Source organism: Salmo trutta, chromosome 4, assembly GCF_901001165.1.
Source record: "Salmo trutta chromosome 4, fSalTru1.1, whole genome shotgun sequence".
Classification (NCBI taxonomy): Eukaryota; Metazoa; Chordata; class Actinopteri; order Salmoniformes; family Salmonidae; genus Salmo; species Salmo trutta.
The window spans coordinates 32,193,186-32,205,631 of NC_042960.1; positions in this window are offsets into that span (position 1 = coordinate 32,193,186).

Consider the following 12,446-nt stretch of genomic DNA (forward strand, 5'->3'; position numbering starts at 1 on the left):
ATGGGGAAGTGGCCATATTGTCACCATATTGTTATTGGGTTCTACTAGCTAGGGCTATGTTTGAGGGAAGATGGAAACATTTCAGATTACTATCTCAATAACACTTGCCTTAGAGCAGGTATTCCCAAGGTACGCGCAATGCCGTCGGGGGTACGCCAAAGAGAACTGTGATTCACATGCGCAGACATTTAGAAACGAAACATGACAATTTGAAAAATAAGCCACAGGAGTTTTTTGAGCAAGAATTAAGACGACTTTCGAGTAGTAAGACGTGTAGAAAAGCAACAGATGCCATTAATAAGAAGGGGCTAGAAGCATCTTATATGGTGAGCTACCGAGTGGCTAGGACAGGCAAGCCCCATACTATTGTGGTGGACTTAATTCTTCCTGCTGCCGTAGATTTGGCTGGGGGAAAACCCCAAAAAACTATAGAGACAATGCCTTCATCAAACAACACTGTTTTACGACGCATCAGTGACATGGCAGGAGACGTTTTTAAATAATTACTGCTTCGCATACAAGCCAGTGAATTCTATGCGTTACAGCTGGATGAGTCAACAGACGTGGCGAGCCTGGCACAACTCCTGGTATATGTCCATTACGTTTATGGGGGGTCAATTAAGGAAGACATCCTCTTCTGCAAACCACTGGAAACCAGGACAACATGAGAGGATATTTTTTAAATACTGGACAGCTTTGTGACATCAAATGGACTTTGGTGGTCAAGATGTGTTGGTATCTGTACTGATGGCGCAAAAGCCATGACAGGGAGACATAGTGGAGTGGTAATGTGTGTGCAAGTAGTTGCTCCCGACGCCACTTGGGTACACTGCAGCATCCACCGAGAGGCTCTTGCTGCCAAGGGAATGCCTGACAGCTTGAAAGATGTTTTGGACACATAAGTGAAAATGGTTAACTTTGTTAAAGCAAGGCCCCTGAACTCTCGTGTATTTTCTGCATTATGCAATGATATGGGCAGCGACCATGTAACGCTTTTACAACATACAGAAGTGCGCTGGTTATCAAGGGGCAAAGTATTGACACGTTTTTTTTAATTGAGAGATGAGCTTAAAGTGTTCTTTATGGACCATAATATTCACTTGTCTAACCGCTTGCACAATGACGAGTTTCTCACACGACTGGCCTATCTGGGTGATGTGACACTGATGCCTTTTGCAACCACATACCTATGTGAGAGTGGATTCTCGGCCCTCACTAGCATGAATACGAAATACAGGCACAGGCTGTGTGTGGAGAATGATCTAAGACTGAGACTCTCCAATATAACCCAACATTGCAGAGTTATGTGCATCCTTTCAAGCACATCCTTCTCATTAACCTGTGGTGTTGTTCACAATTTTTGATGAACAAATATGTAAGATGGCTAAATAAAGAGCAATGTTATTATTATTATTATTTGTGCCCTGGTCCTAAAAGAGCTCTTTGTCACTTCCCACGAGTCGGGTTGTGACAAAAACTCACACTCATTCTAATGTTTAATAAATGTATCGTATAGTGTGTGTGTGGCAGGATTACAATGATGGCAAAAAACAACATTTAGAGTGCGTTGACCCTGGTGCTAGAGAGGGTACGCAGCTGGAGGTTGAATGTTTGAAGGGGTACGGGACTATAAAAAGTTTGGGAACCACTGCCTTGGATAAGGGATAAATAGAACTTTGGTTTTAGAAGTGGGGGAGACATAATGTTGTTTTTTTGTTTTTTTATCCATTTGCCTTGTTTTGTATCACATTCCAATGATAAAACTGGAGAGGGGGACAAAAATCAATTTCTGAATGCGGGGGTACATGTCCACAGAAAAAGTTGCGGCCCTGAGTAGAAAAATGTATAAAATGGACGGTGAGCTTGTGGCGGAACCATGAGCCTTCTTTAGTGACTGTGAGATAGAGGCAGAAAAGGATAGCACGGGGCAGAATTTCCCATTCATGTAGAGTAGGCTAATGCTAGCTCTTTACTGTCCATTCACAAAGCTCAAATCAAATTGTATTTTTAACATACAACGAATACAACCTTGAAATGCTTACTGATGAGCTTTGAAGGCACTATGGTGTTGAATGCTGAGCTGTAATCAATGAAAAGCATTCTCACGTAGGTGTCCCTTTTGTCCAGGTGGGAAAGTGTGGAGTACAACAGAGATTGCGTCATCTGTGGATCTGTTGGGGCGGTACGCGAACTGGAGTGGGTCTAGTGTTTCTGGGATGATGGTGTTGATGTGAGCCAGGACCAGCCTTTCAAAGCACTTCATGGCTACAGAATTGAGTACTACGGGTCGGTAGTCATTTAGGCAGGTTACCTTGCCATTCTTGGGCACAGGGACTATGGTGGTCTGCTTGAAACATGTTGGTATTACATACTCGGTCAGGGATAGGTTGAAAATGTCAGTGAAAACACTTGCCAGTTGGTCAGTGCATGCTCTGAGAACACGTCTTGGTAATCCGTCTGGCCCCTCGGCCTTGTGAATATTGATCTGTTTAAAGGTCTTACTCACATCGGTTATTTTTTATTTTATTTTTTTCACCTTTATTTAACCAGGTAGGCAAGTTGAGAACAAGTTCTCATTTACAATTGCGACCTGGCCAAGATAAAGCAAAGCAGTTCGACAACATACAAAAACACAGAGTTACACATGGAGTAAAACAACATACAATCAATGATGCAGTAGAAAAAAATAAGACTATATACAATGTGAGCAAATGATGTGAGATAAGGGAGGTAAAGGCAAAAAATGCCATGGTGGCAAAGTAAATAAAGTATAGCAAGAAAAACACTGGAATGGTAGATTTGTAGTTTGAAGAAAGTTCATAGTTAAAATATAAATAATATGGTGCAAAGGAGCAAAATAAATAAAATAAATAAATACAGTAGGGGAAGAGGTAGTAGTTTGGGCTAAATTATAGATGGGCTATGTACAGGTGCAGTGATCTGTGAGCTGCTCTGACAGCTGGTGCTTAAAGCTAGTGAGGGAGATAAGTGTTTCCAGTTTCAGAGATTTTTGTAGTTCGTTCCAGTCATTGGCAGCAGAGAACTGGAAGGAGAGACGACCAAAGGAGGAGTTGGCTTTAGGGGTGACCAGAGAGATATACCTGCTGGAGCGCGTGCTACAGGTGGGTGCTGCTATGGTGACCAGTGAGCGGAGATAAGGAGGGACTTTACCTAGCAGGGTCTTGTAGATGACCTGGAGCCAATGTGTTTGGCGACGATTATGAAGCGAAGGCCAGCCAACGAGAGCGTACAGGTCGCAGTGGTGGGTAGTATATGGGGCTTTGGTGACAAAACGGATGGCACTGTGATAGACTGCATCCAGCTTGTTGAGTAGGGTATTGGAGGCTATTTTGTAAATGACATCGCCGAAGTTGAGGATTGGTAGGATGGTCAGTTTTACGAGGGTATGTTTGGCAGCATGAGTGAAGGATGCTTTGTTACGAAATAGGAAGCCAATTCTAGATTTCACTTTGGATTGGAGATGATTGATGTGAGTCTGGAAGGAGAGTTTACAGTCTAACCAGACACCTAGGTATTTTTAGTTGTCCACAAATTCTAAGTTAGAACCGTCCAGAGAAGTGATGCTAGACAGGCGGGCAGGTGCAGGCAGCGATCGGTTGAAGAGCATGCATTTAGTTTTACTTGTGTTTAGGAGCAGTTGGAGACCACGGAAGGAGAGTTGAATGGCATTGAAGCTCGTCTGGAGGGTTGTTAACACAGTGTCCAAAGAAGGGCCAGAAGTATACAGAATGGTGTCGTCTGCGTAGAGGTGGATCAGAGATTCACCAGCAGCAAGAGCGACATCATTTATGTATACAGAGAAAAGAGTTGGCCCAAGAATTGAACCCTGTGGTACCCCCATAGAGACTGCCAGAGGTCCAGACAGTAGGCCCTCTGATTTGACACACTGAACTCTGTCAGAGAAGTAGTTGGTGAACCAGGCGACGCAATCGTTTGAGAAACCAAGGCTACTGAGTCTGCCGATGAGGATGTGGTGATTAACCTCTCTCGGGTATGTGGGACGATTTCGTCCCACCTACGTAACAGCTACTGAAAATCCAGTGGCGCGATTTTTGAATCGTTAGAAATACTATTACTTCAATTTCTCAAACATATGACTATTTTACAGCTATTTAAAGACAAGAATCTCGTTAATCTAACCCCACTGTCCGATTTCAAAAAGGCTTTACAACGAAAGCAAAACATTAGATTATGTCAGCAGAGTGCCCAGCCAGAAAAAATCAGACAGCCATTTTTCAAGCTAGCATATAATGTCACAAAAACCCAAACCACAGCTAAATGCAGCACTAACCTTTGATGATCTTCATCAGATGACACACCTAGGACATTGTGTTATACAATACATGCATGTCTGTTCAATCAAGTTCATATTTATATCAAAAAACAGCTTTTTGCATTAGCATGTGACGTTCAGAAAACGCATAACCCCCGGCAAACTTCCGTTGAATTTACTAACAGTTTGCTAAATTACTCACGATAAACGTTCACAAAAAGCATAACAATTATTTTAAGAATTATAGATACATTACTCCTCTATGCACTCGATATGTCCGATTTTAAAATAGCTTTTCGGATGAAGCACATTTTGCAATAATCTAAGTACATAGCCCGGCATTACAGGGCTAGCTATTTAGATACCCACCCAGGTCAGCATCCACCAAAATCACATTTCCTATAAGAAAAATGTTCTTACCTTGCTTGTTCTTCATCAGAATACACTGCCAGGACTTCTACTTCAATAACAAATGTTGGTTTGGTCCCAAATAATCCATCGTTATATCCAAACAGCGACGTTTTGTTCGTGAGTTCTAGAATGCTTCTTCACGGTCCCGCGCATGGCGCATTGGCGTGTCAAAAATGTCTAAATATTCCATTACCGTACTTCGAAGCATGTCAACCGCTGTTTAAAACCAATTTTTATGCCATTCAACTCGTAGAGAAGTGATAATATTCCGACCGGGAGTATGCATTGAGCCTAAACAGCCGAATAAAATTTCTCCTCAGAAGCGACTCATGCACGCGCATCATTCAAAGGTCCTCGGAGCAGCCACTTACAAAAGGTGATAATGTGTTTCAGCCTGAGGCTCCCTCGTAAACCTTCAGTTATTTCGCGGGCTCTGAGAGCCTATTGGAGCCCTAGGAATTGTCACGTTACAGCTAAGATCCTTACTTTTCAATAAAAAGATGCAAGACGCACGACTCCTTGTCAGACAGGGTACTTCCTGCTTGAAACCTTGTCAGGTTTTTGCCTGCCATAGGAGTTCTGTTATACTCACAGACACCATTCAAACAGTTTTAGAAAATTCAGAGTGTTTTCTATCCAAACCTGAACAATAATATGCATATTCTAGCTTCTGAGTTGGTGTAGGAGGCAGTTAAAAATGGGAACATATTTTTTCCAAAATTCTCAATACTGCCCCCTACCCCAAACAGGTTAACAGAGTCAAAAGCTTTGGCCAGGTCAATGAATACGGCAGCACAGTATTGTTTCTTATCGATGGCGGTTACGATGTCGTTTAGGACCTTGAGCGTGGCTGAGGTGCACCCATGACCAGCTCTGAAACCAGATTGCATAGCGGAGAGGGTACGGTGGGATTCTAAATGGTCGGTAATCTGTTTGTTGACTTGGCTTTCGAAGACCTTAGAAAGGCAGGGTAGGATGGATATAGGTCTGTAGCAATTTGGGTCAAGAGTGTCACCTCCTTTGAAGAGGGGGATGACAGCAGCTGCTTTCCAATCTATGGGAATCTCAGACGACACGAAAGAGAGGTTGAACAGGCTAGTAATAGGGGTTGCAATAATTTCGGCAGATAATTTTAGAAAGAAAGGGTCCAGATTGTCAAGCCCAGCTGATTTGTAGAGGTCCAGATTTTGCAGCTCTTTCAGAACATCAGGTTACAGAGAGCATGATCACACAGTCGTCCGCAGCAGCTAGTTCTCTCATGCATGCTTCAGTTTTGCTTGCCTCGAAGCACACACAGAAGTAATTTAGCTCATCTGGTAGGCTCGTGTCACTGGGCAGCTCACGGCTGGGCTTCCCTTTGTAGTCTGTAATAGTTTGCAAGCCCTACCATATCCGACGAGCATTAGAGCCAGTGTAGAAGGATTCAATCTTAATCCTGTATTGCCTGTTTGATGGTTCGGCTGAGGGCATAGCGGGATTTCTTATAAGCGTCCGTGTTAGAGTCCCACTCCTTGAAAGTGGCAGCTCTACCCTTTAGCTCAGTGCTAGCAAAGCTCATATTCTAGTCTGTGCTAGCAAAACAGTCCTGTAGCTTAGCATCTGCATCATCTGACCACTTCCGTATTGAACGAGTCATTGGTGCTTCCTGCTTTAGTTTTTGCTTGTAAGCAGGAGTCGGGAAGATAGAATTATGGTCAGATTGCCAAATGGAGGGTGAGGGAGAGCTTTGTACGCATCTCTGTGTGAAGTAAAGGTGGTCTAGAGTTTTTTTCCTCTGGTTGCACGTTACATTCTGGTAAATATTTGGTAAAATGGATTTAAGTTTTACTGCTTTAAATTCACCGGCCACTAGGAGCGCCACCTCTGGATGAGCATTTTCTTGTTCGCCTATGGCCTTATTCAGCTTATTGAGTATGGTCTTAGTGCCAGAATTGGTTTGTGGTGGTAAATAGTCAGCTACGAAAAATATAGATGAAAACTCTATTGGTAAATAGTGTGGTCTACAGCTTATCATGAGGTACTCTACCTCAGGTGAGGAAAACCTTGAGACTTCTTTTAATATTAGATTTTGCGCACCAGCTGTTACTGACAAATAGACACAGAACACCACCCCTCGTCTTATCCCTCGTCTTACCAGGCATGCGGAGGAGAATAAGATCCCTGACGTTCTGTCTGAATGTTAACAGGTCTACACAGAGGTGGCATCACATGTTCAAAATTGGTGTGTCTTTTCTGGGGCCTGGAGTTTTTCCTGATCTCATGACCTGGTCAGGTAAAAATATATACTGGCCTGGACATAGTGTAGTTTGTAAATGCATTGGGGTCATGCATGGCCCGATGGCACAGTCAATGACGTGGCACGCAACCATTGGTTGAGGCATGCAACGTTTGAGCAGGGGAACACAACCCTTACAATATATCTAGTGGAGCTGCAAGCAAATGGTTTGCCGCATTAAAACTAAGGAATCAAGCGACCACACAACTCTCATGTTATTTTCTATTCATGCATTGATCAACAATCAACATAGATGAGAACATAACATCTCTCAATAAATAGTTTTAATCAATAACTTGTTTTATTTTTCTATATTTTTCAAGACGACGGATAGTAGTTTGTGATAGAGTCCTATCTCTTCCTCTCTTTCTCTCTTAGTAACACAGTGACCATGGATGGATGAGATGCTCACATTAAATCTCTTTCACACAGAACAAGAACAGATAATCGCTGAGAGGGAAGAGAAACGGTGAAGTCAGGTTGGCCTATGTAGCCTACAGAAACTCTGTACAGTGTCCCGCAACCCCCTAAAATCCAATAGAGCCGCTTCACAGGTTAAATGTTGTAAAGTGCTTTAGGATCTTCCTGATGATGAGGAGACTGGGGTAGTAGGGAAGACAGGGGTAGTCTCTCTGGGTAAAGTAAGGCAGGCTGAGCTGGGGTAGTAGTTTAGAAATTCTAGTGCTACTAAAAGCTTTCATGGAATGGGGTGCAGTTGTATTCCAAAAAAGAAATGGCATCTCCCTTCTCTGTGTAGCTCAGTCGGTAGAGCATGGCGCTTGCAACACCACAGGCTGTGAGTTCGATTCCCATTGGGACCACCCATACGTAAAAATGCATGCACACATGACTGAGTTGCTTTGGATAAAAGTGTCTGCTAAATGGCATAGAGTGCATTCGGAAAGTATTCAGACCCCTTCACATTTTCCAAGTTTATTCCTTATTCTAAAATGGATTAATTATATAAAAATCCTCATCAATCTACACACAATGCCCCATAATGACAAAGTGAAAAAAGGTTTTTAGATATTTTTGCAAATGTATTACAAATAAAAAACAGATACATTATTTAAATAAGTATTCAGACCCTTTGCTATGAGACCCGAAATTGAGCTCAGGTGCATCCTGTTTCCATTGATCATCCTTGAGATGTTTCTACAACTTGATTGGAGTCCACCTGTGGTAAATTCAATTGATTGGACATGATTTGGAACAAGTCTCAATGTCCTTGAGTGGCCAAGCCTGAGCCCGGACTTTAACCCTATCGAACATCTCTAAAGGGACCTGAAAAGAGCTGTGCATCGACGCTCCCCATCCAACCTGACAGAGCTTGAGAGGATCTGCAGAGAAGAATGGGAGAAACTCCCCATATACAGGTGTGCCAAGCTTGTAGCCTGATACCCAAGAAGACTCGAGGCTGTAATCTCTGCCAAAGGTGCTTTAAAAGTACTGAGTAAAGGGTCTGAATACTTATGTAAATGTGATATTTCAGTTTTTTGTTTTTAATATATTTGCTAAAATGTATAAAAACCTGTTCTTGCTTTGTCATTATGGGGTTTTGTGTATAGATTGATGAGGATTTTTGTTGTTGAATAAGGCTGTGACGTAACAAAATGTGGAAAAGTCAAAGGGTCTGAATACTTTCCGAATGCACTGTACACATCAACAAAACATATGACTGTTGGAGATCTTATCTGTTCTGCCCTGGTACCACAGGGTCATAAATTACTCTGCGCATGCACAAGCTCCAAGAACTATCTGTGAACCTTCTATTAGGTTCCAGAAACTAGCCATGGCATAGCACAAGTGCGAACTATGAATGTGCAGTGGTAGCATGTGCAAAACTTACAGGCTATACAATAACCATCTCTAAACTAACATACTATGCATAAATACTCATGCAATTAAGGCAATGCTGGCACAGAAAATATAAACAACATGCAGATGTTGTATCTGAAATATACACAAACATTAGCTGCATGTTACAAACAGTACTGTACGCGCAGTTCCAAATGTAAGAAAGTAACTATAAGTGACTGAGCATTGCTAACAGCATTAAACCCACAACAGTAAACTCACTTTTTGGATGCACGCACAATCTTCCTAGTAACTTCACCTCTCTGGAACAGATGGCGACTTAATCTTCTTCATCGTCCTCTCCTCTCCATCCAACTCCTATCAAAGTATTAAACATCTTTGCTGTTTGGGCCAGAGTTTTAAAACAGATTTAGTGACGCATCTGATTCTGGGAACTTGCAGAAACAGTGAATAAACTAGTTTTTGGGCCACATTGATTTAGCTTAGAACTAAGTTTGTCTGCACTATGAACAAGGCATTTTTTACTCAAATACTTCTAGCAAGTTGAACTCAGTCAATGAAAAGTCATTTTTACTTAAAATGTTTAGGTGGTACTTACTCAACTAATTGAGAAGACACATCAACTAAATATTTGACATTTATAATAACAAATAAACATTTTAGCCAGCATGCTCTACCGCAGGTCCATTTTTTGGAATTGTTTTTAATATCTGTTGGTTTTTTATGTGCATTGCGTGATTGGTTGATTAATCTTATGCTACACAAAGATAAATAACATCCATTTTTCTAAACGAATCCAATCATTCATTTATATTTTTTTGCATCCGTTACTGAAATGGTTGTTCCAATTTAAATGGCTTATGTAATCTCTTCACACTGTTCCTGACCCTGGCAGTCATTATGAATGCAGGTTTTGGGTGAATAACAATTCCAACTGTTGGATATCCTAGCGCTGGCTGAATTCCAATAGGAATTACACATCACTTTGCAAGCCCGCAACAGTTGGAATTGAAGGTAGGGTTACAAATTCGGGTAAATTTAAATCCCGGTTGGAAGATTCCTGAATAACCTCCAACCAGGATATTGTTTTTAATCTGGGAATTTTGGGACAGTTGCTGGAATTTTGCAGCCCTACTTGCAGGCCTGATGTGGCCTGTACACCATGAGTTTCAGGCCACTGTATTAGGCTCAAGCTAGGCCTCGAAATAAGGCCTTATGATGTAATGTATTGTCATAAAGAGTTTAATTATAATGATAATATTCACCTAGGAACTCACTTGGGGAAGGCCAAAGGACAAAACATTTTCCGAATTCAACATGTCCCTGTCATTTAACAAATACAATCATGGGTGGTATAACTCTACAATTCACTCAATAAGACCAAATTACATTGGAGGTGTAACCGATGTGAAATGGCTAGTTAGTTAGCGGTGGTGCGCGCTAATAGCATTTCAATCAGTGACGTGAGACCTGAAGTAGGGTTTCCCCTTGCATGGCTTAGTGGGGGCGTTACTCAAAATATTCAAGCTGACACTCAAATCTGGACCCCGTACAGGGTCACAGTGACTCTTATCAGTTTGAGCAATGACTACAAAATCACTTTAAGTAACTGTACTCAGATATATTAAGAGCCACAGGTTTCCTCAAAAGTATTGAGTAATGATAGCCATTGTGGTTTACAGTAGATTGCTCTTGAACCTCCATATGTGAGGTTCCGTGTGTGTGTGCACGGGTTGGTTTTTGCGCATACATGCTTATGTGTATGTCTGGGTGTATGTACTTCACATACATGAGGGATGATCGAATGCAAGACAGGTCGTGCTTGGCTAACAGTTAGCTTCATTAAAGCGGATCACCTATTCATTCATTAAAACTGTCACTGTCGAGCTGGATACAGTTAATATATATTCAACAGCAGGGGGTGAGAGAATGAACAGGCAGGGACAGCTAAACGACTCAGTAATGACACCCACAGAGATGGCGATTACCTGACTGGTGTTGGAGTGACAGCAGGGCAAAGGGGAGAGAGGGAGAGGGGAATGAGAGGGAGAGGGGTAAACGAGGGAAAGGGAGATGGGGAGTGGAGGGAGAGGAGCGATGGAGATAGGACAAGTCTAGAGGTCAGAGGAGAAAGAGGGGGGAGAGAGAGAAGGATGGAGAAAGAGCATGGTTCTTCTTTAGGTTTCTTTCTAGGTTCCTGCCTTTTCTAAGGAGTTTCTCCTAGCCACCGTGCTTCTACATCTGCATTGCTTCCTCTGGGGTTTTAGGCTTAGTTTCTGTATAAAGCGCTTTGTGACAACCGCTGATGTACAAAGGGCTTTATAAATGCATTTGATTGATTGATTGATTGAGTGACAGGAGAAGGTGAGTGAGAAAAGGAAGGAATGGGAAAAGAGGAAATGGACATAGAGAGAAAAATAGAGGAGGTGATGCTGTGCGTGTTTGGGTGGGCTGTTGGGAGGGGGGTGTGGGTGATGAGAAAGAGGGGGAAAGAGAGAGAGGGAGAGAGTAAGGGAGTGAGAGGGAGAGCAAGTGATAGATAGAATGAAGTAGAAAAACAGGAAGTGATGAAGAGAGGTCAGAAATGCTTTAGAACAACTTTTGTGATTACCTGTGGCTCAGTGACCCTAGACTCATAGTCCCTGTCCTGTTGTCACGGTCCACCGAGTGCACACACACAGACACACACACAGACACAGGCTGTCTGTGTGTACATAAATGAGTAGGGCTGTGTTCCTGCTCTAGCGGGTCAGAGTGACCATGACTAACTACCTCATCACACAGAGGGAATGCCCCCATCACCATGGAAGTGTGTCAAGATCGCCAGGTGTTGGGTGAAGACCCCCCGCCCCCTCCACTCCACTCACATACACACACCCCTCATACACTCCAATCTGGGTGATATGTTTATGCGTGTGTGTTGATGCTCAGATATGTGATGGGCGAGATAAAGTGTCAGAATTCCAATGTGAGCCCTCTATCCTATCCTCTTCCTAGTCCTTGACTCTCTCTGGCAGAATGTTAAAGTAGTGGATTGATATGCACCCCGTGTCTCCAGCACTCTCTCTGTCACTCAGACAGACTCAGGGACCCAGGCATCAAAGCAGCCTCTCAGCCGCTCTGTATAGATAGACCTGGGATCAGTTGACTCTCAGTTCTAGATTCAATCAGATCAAGCATTAACCTGAGATAGTGTCACGCCTGCTCCTGCTCCCCCTTTCTGGCGCTCAAGGGCGCCAGTCGGCCCATCATATCGCACACCTGTCACCATCGTTACATGTATCAGAGCTTCATGGGATTCACCTGGACTCAATCACATCTTTGATTGCCTCCACTATATCTGTCACTTCCTCATTTTCTTCCCCGTGTCTGCATTAATGTTGTTTTGTTCCCCCTGTTCAGACGCTATCCTTGTTTTGTATCATGTCTGTTATTTATTAAATATTCACTCTCTGTACTTGCTTCTCGTCTCCCAGTGTCTGTCCTCACAGACTGCAGACACCAATATTGGAAGCATCAGGGAGGTTCTTTTTGTTGGGGGGGGGGGGGTTGGTGATGTCAGGGTGCCGCTGCCAAAGGAACTGGGGGTGCCTCAGCTTGCTCGTCGGGCTCCCACGCCTCAGCCGGCTCGTCGGGCTCCCACGCCTC